We start from the raw sequence: 12,103 nt of genomic DNA on the forward strand, positions 1-12,103 counted from the left end.
GATGTTTTAATGACTAATAACCTAAATATAGGAGAATGTGCTGAAGTTTATGAGGCCTATGAGTGATGATGGGAAATAAGAACTTTATCAAAACTAACTGAACAAATTCACTACTTTAAAAATTTAAATTGGAAGCATCAATTTGTTACCTTATTTTTCTTTGAGATCTCTTAGAAATTTTTGCTATTCCACAAAAGGAGATATAAGAGACACCATCTTTAGAGTTATACACAATAGTAGAATCATAAAAATGCATTATTGAGAGTTATATTCAGATTACTATGAATTAAAGTCTCACATTTTACAGTTTATGAGTTCCCTTGCGACACAGAAGTTTTTGTCACTGCAGTATCTCAGGTCACAGTTTTGGTATAGGTTCGATACTCAGCCCAGGAATTTTCACATGCCATGGGTGTGGAAAAAAAAAAAAAAAAACAACCCACAAACAAACAAACAAAAAACAACCCTCACATTTTACAGTTTAAAGAGTCATCCAGAGAAGTGAGATACGTAACAGTAAATTTAAAAGAGAATGCTTATATAGAGAATTGAACATGATTTTGAATCTTCCCCTGACAATTGATCATACTAGTAGCATATTTCTGATGACATTTACAAAAATATCAGTATATACTATAGTGATGGCTTTCAGAATAGCTGGTAATTTTTCAGAATGGTCCAGCTCTGTTAACCCACTTTTGACCCACTTTTTGTATCTACTTCCTAGGAAAGCAAATGCTGATTTATTTACCAGAATAAACACTGACATTAGTTTGAAGTAGAACCAACTCCTTAACAATTTCTATCTGTTTCCACATTGGTTTAAAGAGCTAGAAACCATGTATAATTTCACTTTGTCAAGAAGTGCACACAGACATCAGCCTTCAAAGAGAAGGCCCTGGATGCCTTAAAACATATTAATTAGAATTTGGTCCAGTATTTTATAGGTCACATCCGTGTACATCAACTCTTTTGGGCTCCATTATGCTCTTTCATGCCTCTTCTGGTTTCGCATCCGTGTGTAACTTTCTCAGCTTTCAGACTTCATGGAGAACTTTTTTGGTTGGTCTTTGGGTTATCTGACTGCCCCTAGTTGAGATAGGGAAGGAAGAGTGTGTTCAGATTCCTTTAGAGCCTTACTGAAGGATGTCCACTTGCAAGTATCCTCTCCCTTAATACATAACAATGAGGCAAAAAAATAAAAAGGTATTCAGAGATAAATCAGGAGAGAGGGTTGGATTCTGAGAAGTGACAAAGAGAAAGACAAAATCCACATTTCTCCACCACAAGGTGAAATGAAGACTCTGACCCCTGTCTTATCATTGTGCTTTGGTCCCTTCAGTCGCTAAACACCTCTTATATTCTTCAAACACTGAGTAGTTTCATCTAAGAATCAGGTTGTTTGGGTTTGATAGCCTCATATGAGTCTCTCTATCTCTCCCTTGCTCTCTTTTAATCTTTTGCATGAATTCAAAAACTAATTTGTCGTTCTGGTTTGCTATTCTAGAAATATCACATTTATCAGATGAGTAGTCTGTGTGGTCGCTCATTATTCTGTAAGTGTTGCCTGGAATGAAATTTTTCATATTTTCTCCTGCCTTTCCAAACTGCGTTATCACATCTGCCAGGTGTTTAGGGAATTCATTCTTAAGCAATGTCATATTATCAATATTGAAAGTGTACATGCTAAGCCTTTTGGGGGGGAAGTGATTCAAGACTTATTTTTTTTATTACTACCATGATTCACTTCTGATAATTTCTCAGTATGGATGTTAAAGTTAATCTCTATTTATTTTGTGCTACAGGAGTCACTATAATTATTTATAGGGCAAAAGAAATTGTTAGGTGCTAAACTGCATGGGAAATTGAAATACAGTGATTTATAGCTTGATGGGAATGCATTGGTGTCATCAAATATAACTCTTCTATAAATGAAAAACTGAAATCATTCCATCCTACACTAGCTCTGTAACCATTTTACCTTTCAATATTTTTAAATGAACTACATAATTGCAAAGTGTAGACAGTTTTAAAATATTTTTTTTTCCTGCTGCAAATCTTAATTTTTTTCTTACTTACTGAAGACAAAATATATCATTGTACTCTTCAGTCAAAGTCAAGTTCAACCATTCCCTCTGCCCCAACTCTCCCCTGATTCCCACAGTCCCACCTTCGGTGATCTTGCATCCTTGTCAATGTTCTTTACGGGGTTCTTCATTGACTACTTCTCTGACTACTAAGAGTAGAACAATTAACCTCATCTGAACAGAACTGCCACAAAAGAGAATCTTTAAAAAGGAAAAAAGAGAGGAAATATTAGTTTTTCAGTAGATATTCTTCTGTATACCAAGTATGATAAAAGCCACCTTGTGAAATATTCTGAATAATCCGCACTGTTCTAGGATTGTGCAATAGCTTCTTCCTCCCTTTGGCTTTCTCAGTCAACAGACGGAAAATCTCTCAGTCTCCTACATGCTTGGCTATTAAACTTTCAGTACACTGCCAAAAAAATCTTGTCAAACAAATAACCAGATAGATGACAGAAAGCAAATTCTAGAATGATGAAGTAAAATTTAATCATGCTAATAGGTATGATATTAGAGTGGTAATATTGAAAGGTTTTGTTTGTTTGTTTCTTTTTTTTGGGGGGGGGTTGCCTGTGATATATTCCAAGCCTAGCAAGCTCTAAGTATTTTGAGTCATTTAAATATATTTTTCATGAATATGAGTCACCCCATACAAAATTCTAGGGACTTTCATTTATTTCTCCACATGTACACCCCTGTGAACAAATGCCCTGCTGGTTAAGAGAAATCACTTAGATCTGATTTCCTTTAGCTTCTGGTTGAGAAAGGAGAAACTTTCTTTTTTCTTTCTGTTTTTCTATGTGGGGCATAGCATAAAATAAAGGCCAGGTACACACTGTTCACCAAAGAGTAAAGAAAAAGAGAGAGAGAGAGGAAGGTGAGGGGTGCAATTTGAAATATCCACAAGAAGTCTCTATTTTTTAATAATCAGAGATATGCATACACGTCAAAAGAAAAGTAAAAGTACCATTTAAATACATCTAATTTATAAACTTTCTCATCTATTTCTTTAATTTCAACACTATTCAGGTATAATTAACATACAAAACTGTCAAATGCTTTGTATGCATCTACTGAAATTATAATATGGTTTTTAACCTTTTTTTGGTGCTTGTTAAAGTGGTATATAACATTGATTGATTTGCAGCTATTGAACCATCCTTATATCCCCAGAATACATTTAATTGGATCATGATGCTGTATGATTCTTTCGATGAATTTTTGAATTTTTGCTCATATTTTGTTGAGGGTTTTTCCATCTGTGTTCATCGGGGATATGGTCTGTAATAATCCTCTCTGTGTGTTTTTGTTTGAGTTTAGTATTAGGGTAATATTGGCCTCATAAAATGAATTTAGAAGTATTTCTTTCTTTTCTGTTTTTGAAGTTTGAGATGTATTGGCATTATTTTTTCTTCAAATATTTAGTTGAATTCATCAGATAACACATGTGGTCCTCTACTTTTCTTTGTTGGGAAGTTTTTGATTACTGATTTAATCTTTCTACTAGTAATTTGCTTGTTCGGATTTTCTATTTCTTCATGATTCAGTCTTGATAGTTTGCATGTTTCTAAACACATATCTATTTCTCCTAGGTTTTCTAATTTGTTGATATGTAATTGTTCATAGCAGTCTCTTTTGACCCTTATATTTGTTTGCTATAAATAGTAATATCTCTGCTTTCATTTCTTTATTTCAGTCCTCTGTTTTTTTTTTTTTTTTAACCTTGGTAAGTCTAGCTGATGATTTGTCTCTTTTGTTTATCTTTTCAAAGTACCAACTCTTAATTTTATTGATTATTTATATTACCTTTTTAGTCCATATTTCATTTATTTCAGCTCTGATCTTTGTTATTTTCTTCATTCTACTATATGGGAACCAGGAGTGGGCCATAGGGACAATGCAAAGACAGCGCCTGCCAGCCTCACCAAAAGATCTTAAAGGAGGAGAACAGTCAAGCTCTAGTTGTGAGATATTTTAGAAGCCTAACTCTCAGGTAACGGTTTTTAAAATATGTAAATCGGTCTTTTTCAGGGAAACCCTAAAGTATAAGCTTTCTGTCTCCTCCTATTGTACTCAGCCCTGGTAAACACAAGTCTTCCTGAGACCACTAAGAAATATTTCTTTGTGTACTCTAGTCTTGTGAGTCTCATGGAAGCAAGCCCCATTAGTTTTCAGAGCTAAGTTATTTGGGTGCCCAGCCATCAGGTAGATGTCTTAAAAATCAGGGCACTGGATGTTGGGTCTGAACCCTTTGTTCCTAAAGAAGAAGCTGGGAATGTTGAGTCCCTTTCTTATATTATGTTACTGTACTGGGATGTGATTTATGGTGAGAATGTTTCTCAGCCTTTCCTACCTTTTTCAATGTAGATACTTTCTAGTTCACCTGATCTATAACTCAGTTCCTGGATTTACTTCAGAAGAAATGGCTCCACATGTAGCTCTAAATTCAGTGTGCCTATGATAGTTCAGCAGCTTCATATGTTACACTCTTTGCCTGCTATTTTGTTTTTTAATTCAAGATACAATTCTGGCAAGTGTTTGGCTCCTTCTTAGTTGGTGTTAGGTAAATGACTAAACATCTTGGTGAAACAAATTACTATCTAACTCAATTCAAAAGTCTACAACGTCAAATGGGTTATCTTTATGGATTATTTTAAAAATTGTGACATAAATATACAAAAAGATATCCAAAACACACATATATACATATAGTACATATATAAACATAAAGTTTAACAGGGAGGTTAAAGTGAGAAGATGATCAATACCACTAAGTTTTTAGGAAAGCCTGAGTTTCCCCAGTACCTTGGAAGCCATGGGTACCTTAACCCAGCTGTTTTCCATTCTCTCTTTTACTAATAGCAGCTACTATTCTAAAATTTGCATTAAAATCTCCTGGATTTGTTGTTTTTTCTTTACAATTTTTTCATTCAAGTATCTACCCTAAACAGATGATCTAGCTTTCTTGCAGTTGTAATTTATATAAATAGAAATGTGTTTATTTTTTATGACGATTCTATCACTCAACATGTTTTAGAGACACATCCATATTGTAGTTCAATAATTTTCATTATGCTTTATCAGTCCTTTGTTTATTCAATATGGATTATTTGACCTTTCTACTTTTGATGATCATTTGAATTATTTCAAGTTTGAAAATACTACTGAAAATGCTCCTATGATTATTTCATACACGTGTCCTGAGGTAATGCACATACTTTTTTTTTGAGTGGAAATATTAGAGAATGCCAACATTTTTTCAAAATATTACAAAATATTTCAATTTATACTTTCATAATTGACGTGTTTAAGTTCTTGTTACTCCTACTTCCTAAGTATTTTCCCATTTTTAATTTTTTCTAGTCAAATTGTGTGGTCTTATTTGCATACCTGATTGTTAATAGGGTTGGTCATTCCTTCTGTAATACTATCATTGTCATGTATTATCATCATAGAGTCATTGACTATATACAGTGAGATGTTTTAAATTTTTTTTCCTATTGGATTGTTTGCCTTTGTGCATTTATATATAATTGTTCTTACTATATCATGACTATTAATTCTGCTATACAATATACTTTTGTCACTAAAAACCTTAATATCTTAATATCTTTGTCTCAGAACTTTATAACAAATTCCCTCAGATTTCTATACAAGCTTCTCATCCAAACATTAAAAATCCTTCATTGTACTGCAGTAATCTATTCTTCCAAACTGAAATTATTTTCTATAATATTCCTGTAAAAATACTCTATATTTTTTCAAAATAAATGCTCTTTCACCTATATTTGCTAGAGAGCACTTTACTTGTCCTCACTTGTAAAAAAGCAACCAATCCATCAAGATATAACTTGACTATGGCAGCCTCCAAACTCTATTCTTAACTCTCTTCTAGAAATGAATTAGTCCTTATTCCCCCCCCCCTTTTTTTTTGTGCTCATGGGCAGTAAAGTAACATTTTGTAACTCCCCACTAAATGTCAGAAGGGAAGATTTTATTTAGCTTTTTTTTTTACTCTTCAAAGATGATGTGATAAAACATATAATAAAGCATATTTTATAGATGACAAAACTGAAACTTAGATCTAATAGGTAATCTACCCAAGGAGAAACAGACTATAATTAAAGACAAAGTTCATATGCTATTTTGCATAATGCAAGTTCTTTTGCCTTTTCTACTGTTCCATCCCTCTTACAGTTATCATCCTATGCCCTTCAATGTATTTATTTACATATCGAGATTCATAGCAAGGGCACCGTGGCTAGGATGCTTGGTGGAGTTGATTGAGTGGTGGATAATCTTCTCCCCAGTATTCTGTGATAATCTATGTGGGAAAAGAATCTGAAAGAGAATGGATATGTGTATATGTATGACTGAGTCACTTTGTTGTACAGCAAAAAATTATCACAACCTTGTAAATCAACTATATTTTAATAAAACTTAAAAAGAGATATGGCCACATGCTAATCCAGAGAACTTAAAAATGGGAACCATATTTGAGAAAAAGAGTCTTTGTGGATGTAATTAAATTAAAGACCTTAAGACGAGATCATCCTGTATTATTCTGCTTCATCCCTAAATCCAAGGACAAGTATCCTTATAAGAGAGAAAAAAAAAAAAAAAAGACACAGAAGAGATGATCATGTGAAGACAAGAGGCAGAGATTGAAGTAACATTGACACAAGGGATACTGACAGTCACCAAAAGCCGGAAGAGGAAAAGAAAGTCGCCCCGCCCCCAGGTCCTCTGGAAGGTACACAGCTCTGCTAACAAGTTGACTTCAGACAGTTGCCTTCCAAAACTCTGAGAGAATACATTTTTATTATTTTAAGTCACCCAGTTTGTAGTAAGTTGATATAACAGCCCTAGGAAACTAACGCACCTAAATTTGCAATCTGGTTTATAAATTTTCTTGCTATATAACTTGGAGCAAAATACTAAAGCTCTCTGGGTATCAGTTTCTATATATAAAATGAGGATGAAAATAGCAATCTGCTTGTTGTTATAACTAAATGTTTTCATGAAAGCAAGGTTCTTAAACATCCCATGGTGGAAAGTAAGCTCTCAATAAATCTTAACCACTTTTATTATTGATTTATTATCCTGCTACCTAAATCGTAAACACTTCAAGAATGGGAAATGGAATATATTTATGTTTGCATTCTGACAGAAGAGCCCAACATGGTTCTCATTCCTAATATTTACCAACTTGAATTAAGGACTGGCTAGGAACCACCAACCGATTAAACGGTTCCATAGCAATTTTAGAGATAGAGGTTACTAAGAAAATAACCATTATCTAAAATTAGGCCACAGTTTAGTCATTAATTAAACTTTTAAGGAGATATCCTTCTGATAGTCAATAATACAGCACTTAGAAAACATAGGATATTAAATGCAAGGGAGATTATCTAATTTTACCAAATGGAAGATTTTTTAGAAATGTTTTTGGAAAATAACTGAAAATTATATAAGGTTACCACCCTCTACTTGCTTAGTTGTCCCAAGATCACTCTTTGACAAGCCCAATTCAACATTTTTCATCATTGCTTCTTGGTTACTCACAAAATAAATCGGGTGTGTCTGTCTTCGCTCTCTGAGTGAATTTGAGACTAAGACTTTTTCTCACAGACCAGCTAGAAGCAGCCCTAGCTTCCAAGACTGGTTATCATAGTACTGATTACATCTTCTATTCATCTTGGCTAGCCCGCAAAGAGAGTCTAGATGTTTTGAAGGTGCCTCTTTGGCTAGAATTTCTTGTTTCACCTATTAAGATACTTTATAACACTAGCAAGTCTCTCACTATATATATGGGCTCCACCCAAGGAGCTTTTATGTAAAGCTTTCTCGGCTGGTAAACAAAAAGCAGGGGAAAGAATTGTATTTGGAAGGATTCTTCCAGCTTGCATGAAAGGAAACTGCCTAACTTAATTAAAAATCTCTCCTAGTAAGTTTTTCAATAAAACCAAATTATATACATAACTGTTTCAAAAATATATCAGTGCCTTTATTTTACATTTATATTACTAGAACTCATATAATATGTATCAGAAAAGTATCGGGGACCACTTACCTGATACAGGATTAAGTGAATATGTCTGGAGATAAAAACCTCCAAGTCTTTATCAGTAGTTGTGAGAATATGGACAAGTTACTTGCTTCTCTGTTATTCTTTTTCTTTGTTTATAAAAAGGACTAATAAGAAGACACAAAATGTAGGTTTGCAATAAGGATTCAATGAGTTAAGGAATGTAGGCTACTTAAATTGGTAGTCAATAAAGGTCAGCTATTATTTTAACAACTATTTTAACAAATATTCATCTTGAAAGAAAGCTTAGAAGAAGTAGGTTCATGTTTATTGGCTCTAGAAAAGGTGAGATTGTCCTTTTTAGGAACGACCGACTTTATTTTCAAAATGTTTCACTTTAACATAGCTACAGCCAGAGCTCATAAATGGTATCTATGAGAAAGAAAATAAATAGCAATCCCTTTCATCAGCAATGTAGGGTACCCGTTGTGATATAAAACAAAGGAATTGGCCTACTCATAAAAGCAAGGTGGCAAGTGCATTTCAGGCCCCTTAGTCCTTAGGTGTCACCTTGTAATATAACCCCCCCCCAAAAAAAATACCTCCCAAGGGAAAGATTGAAATTTTCAGGTCGATGCCTGCCACTAGCCTTGATGAAGAATATCGTGTTTCATTCTGGTTGCTGTAACAAAAATACCATAAACCAATGGCTTAGACAAAAAATTTCTATTTCTCATAGTTTGGAGGCTGAGAAGTTCAAAATCAAAGAGCTGGCAGATTCAGCGTCTGGGAAGGCCCTATTCCTGGTGCATCAATAACCATCCCCCTGCTGTGTTCTCATATATTGGGAGGGGCAAGAGTGCTTTCTGGGGTTTCCTTCATACAGGCACTAATCCCATTCCTAAGGATGCCACCCTCGTGAACGAATCATCATCCCCAAAGCCCTACCTAAAAATACCATCATGCTAAAGATTAGGTTTCAACATAGGAATTTGGGAAGGACATGAACATTCATGTGACAGCAGGGAGGAGAGAAGCAAGGGACCAAAGCCTTGGCTGGTGCTCACTCCGCACTCACAACATTTGATAGATTCGTTCACAAATTAGAGATGTGGAACAATGTCTGACCTTCACCAAAGGGGCCACTCTCAGAATATCAGTAAAAGTCTGAGGTGTGCGGGGATTAATTAATCAGTAAAGAACATTATAAATAAGGAGCACTGGAAAAGGACTTCCTGGGGTCACTCCAGGTGGTCCTACTGGAGCATTCAATGCAGGTTTCTCATGAGAGTTCCACAAAGTCTTTTCTATTTTGTAGACACCAAACTAATGCTTGAGGCTGGACAAGGAATTTTTACAATTAAAAAAAAAAAAACTATCAAAACAAAAGGCTTATTCAACTAATGAGCTAAAAGATATTTAAAATATACTAAATCATGATCTTCTAGATATGACTTTGACCATGGATGCAAAATAGAGTCTTGAGTTAGACAGGTGGGTTTGCATTCTGGCTTTGCTCAACACGAGCTGTGCGACCCACACCCACACCAAACTATAGAGAACATCACCTCTCTGGACCTCCATTCTCACATATGTAAAATTCTGGTAATAATAACATCCACTTTAAAAGATGATGTGAGGTTTTAAATAAGTAAATGAACAGATTACATAGACAAGTCCCTACTACATAATAAGTGCCCAGCACTTAAAATTGCCATTTTTTTCCTTTGTAGCCTTTGCAGTGAACTTCACATAGCAGATGGTCAAAAAATGTTTTTGAAGATATAGACCAAAGTGCTTTCTATATCAAGGGCTTCTTTTTATTTAAATGCAATGGAAAAAAATAATATAACGAAGTGAATCTCCCCAAATGGAGGCAAACAGTAGCTCAAATTTCATATAGGTAGAATGGAAATTGCTGAACAAAAATTAGAACAAAACCCTGCACTAAGCCATTTGAAACTTTAGAATCAGTTTAATAAAATAAAAAAAAAACATAATTGAGAAGCCATTTAACAGTCCACCAAAATTGTGCAGTCATGGTAATCATCTCAGTTTCAGGAAAAGTCATCCTTTTATGGAAGCCTGGATGATATTTGGAGGAATAATTCCAAAGGAATCATCCTTTTTAGAGTGTAAAAGTGAAGTATAAATATAAGGCAGAAGGAAGAAAACATGGACTGCATGCCAACCTCGTGCTGGGAAGAGCATTAAGCCCTTTAGATAGTCAGTCTTATTTAATCCTCACCACCACTGTGTCAGGCAGGTATAATTATCCTTTTATTCCTTTTCTTCTTTTTCTTTACAGATGAGGAAATAAATGCTCACATGATGATGTGAGTTTTCAAGATCAGACAACTAGTAAGTGAAGAAGCTGGCACTGGCACTCATATTTAACTACAAATATCTTGCTGTTAGCAATAGTGAAAGGGAGATATGAAGAGAGAGAGGAAGGGAAGAATTTTACTGCAACTCAAAACGAATTTTCTGCTTCGGTAAAACTGTGCCTACACATGTAATGATATTTTACTAAACATGAAAATGCCATATTTAGGATTATAAAGGAATATAAATGAGAATTCATGTGCATCCTGTATATCCCATATTATGATTTTTAATATTACTTTCATAAGAAATTTTGTCAGCTGGAATTTAAAATATGAAGGCAGTTGAGAATTCCTACAAAGATTAAGGCACAATCATTTGAATTCCTCTTACTACTATGTACTGCTTTGAACTTATCCTGCTATTACTTAAAATGAATTCAGCATCGAGATTGGTACCTGGCAAACCACAGTGCCAGGTGTGTTCTCTGGTGTTCTCTAAAGATTGCAAGGCAGGTGAGACCATGTTGCTAAAAACGCTTTTAAAAGAAAGAGTAAAAATAAAATGTGGCTGCACAGATTACATCAAATACAGAATTTCTAGATGTAGTTATGTAAGTTGTACAAATATTTGAATAGTGTGCCCTCGCTAAGGGATGTAGAGAGAAAGTCTCTGATTTCTGCAGAGCAAACAAGAGCCTCAAAGACAGCCCCCTACTCTCAATTCAAACTGAGTATATACTAAATTCTTACTGACTGAATTTTAAAACTTCCTTTTACTTTTATTATCAACATGGCTATTCTGATCAATGCCATGTTGTTATCAAGCAAGATTCCTTTCAGAAAACTTGGTAGACATCTGGTATAAGGAAAGATTCCAAAGTGATCTTTATGGTTCCCCACCTTCTGGTAGTCCTACCCCTGAATAATCCATTTTCCTTAAATGGTCACATGGCCAATGACGTGTTTCTAATGAATAGAATATGGCAACATGAAGAGATGTATATTATTATGTGTAGGTGATTATTTCCCTAAAATTATAACCCCCATCCTTCTGAGACTCCCTTTCTTGCTAATTTTGAGGAAGCAGTGACCATCTGGGGAAGTCTCACATGGCCAGAAACTCATGGAGATTTCTGGACCTCAGTCCAACACCCTTCCAAGAACTGAATATTGCTAACAGCTACATGAGCTTGGAGAAGGAAATCATTCCTCAGGCAAGTTCAAAGGACACTGTCCCCCTAGCTACCACATTGAGTAGGATTTTGTGAGAACCTGAAATAGAGGACTCTGCTAAGGCAAACCAGGATTCATAACACACAGAAACTATAAGACAATAAATATATGTTGTTTGAAGCCACTAAGATTGTAGTAATATTGCTGTATAGCAATGGATACTTGATAAATATTGCATATGGGTATGCTGCTGATTTAAGATTTTTCATCAACAACTTTTTCTCAAGCACCTACCATATGCCAAGATTCATCTTAGAGTAAGCATGTGGTTTTGGGTCTCTAAGGTGTTTATATTCTTTTGGAAAAGACCAGATGTGTAAGGAACAAAGTCCAAAACCTATGCCACAAGTTTATAACAGCAAACAAATGAGAAAATGTGTATGAACACACTTGTCTGTATGCCTGACGTATAATAGTTATTAATGTAT

The sequence above is a fragment of the Sus scrofa genome, chromosome 8 (genome assembly GCF_000003025.6).
Source record: "Sus scrofa isolate TJ Tabasco breed Duroc chromosome 8, Sscrofa11.1, whole genome shotgun sequence".
NCBI lineage: Eukaryota > Metazoa > Chordata > Mammalia > Artiodactyla > Suidae > Sus > Sus scrofa.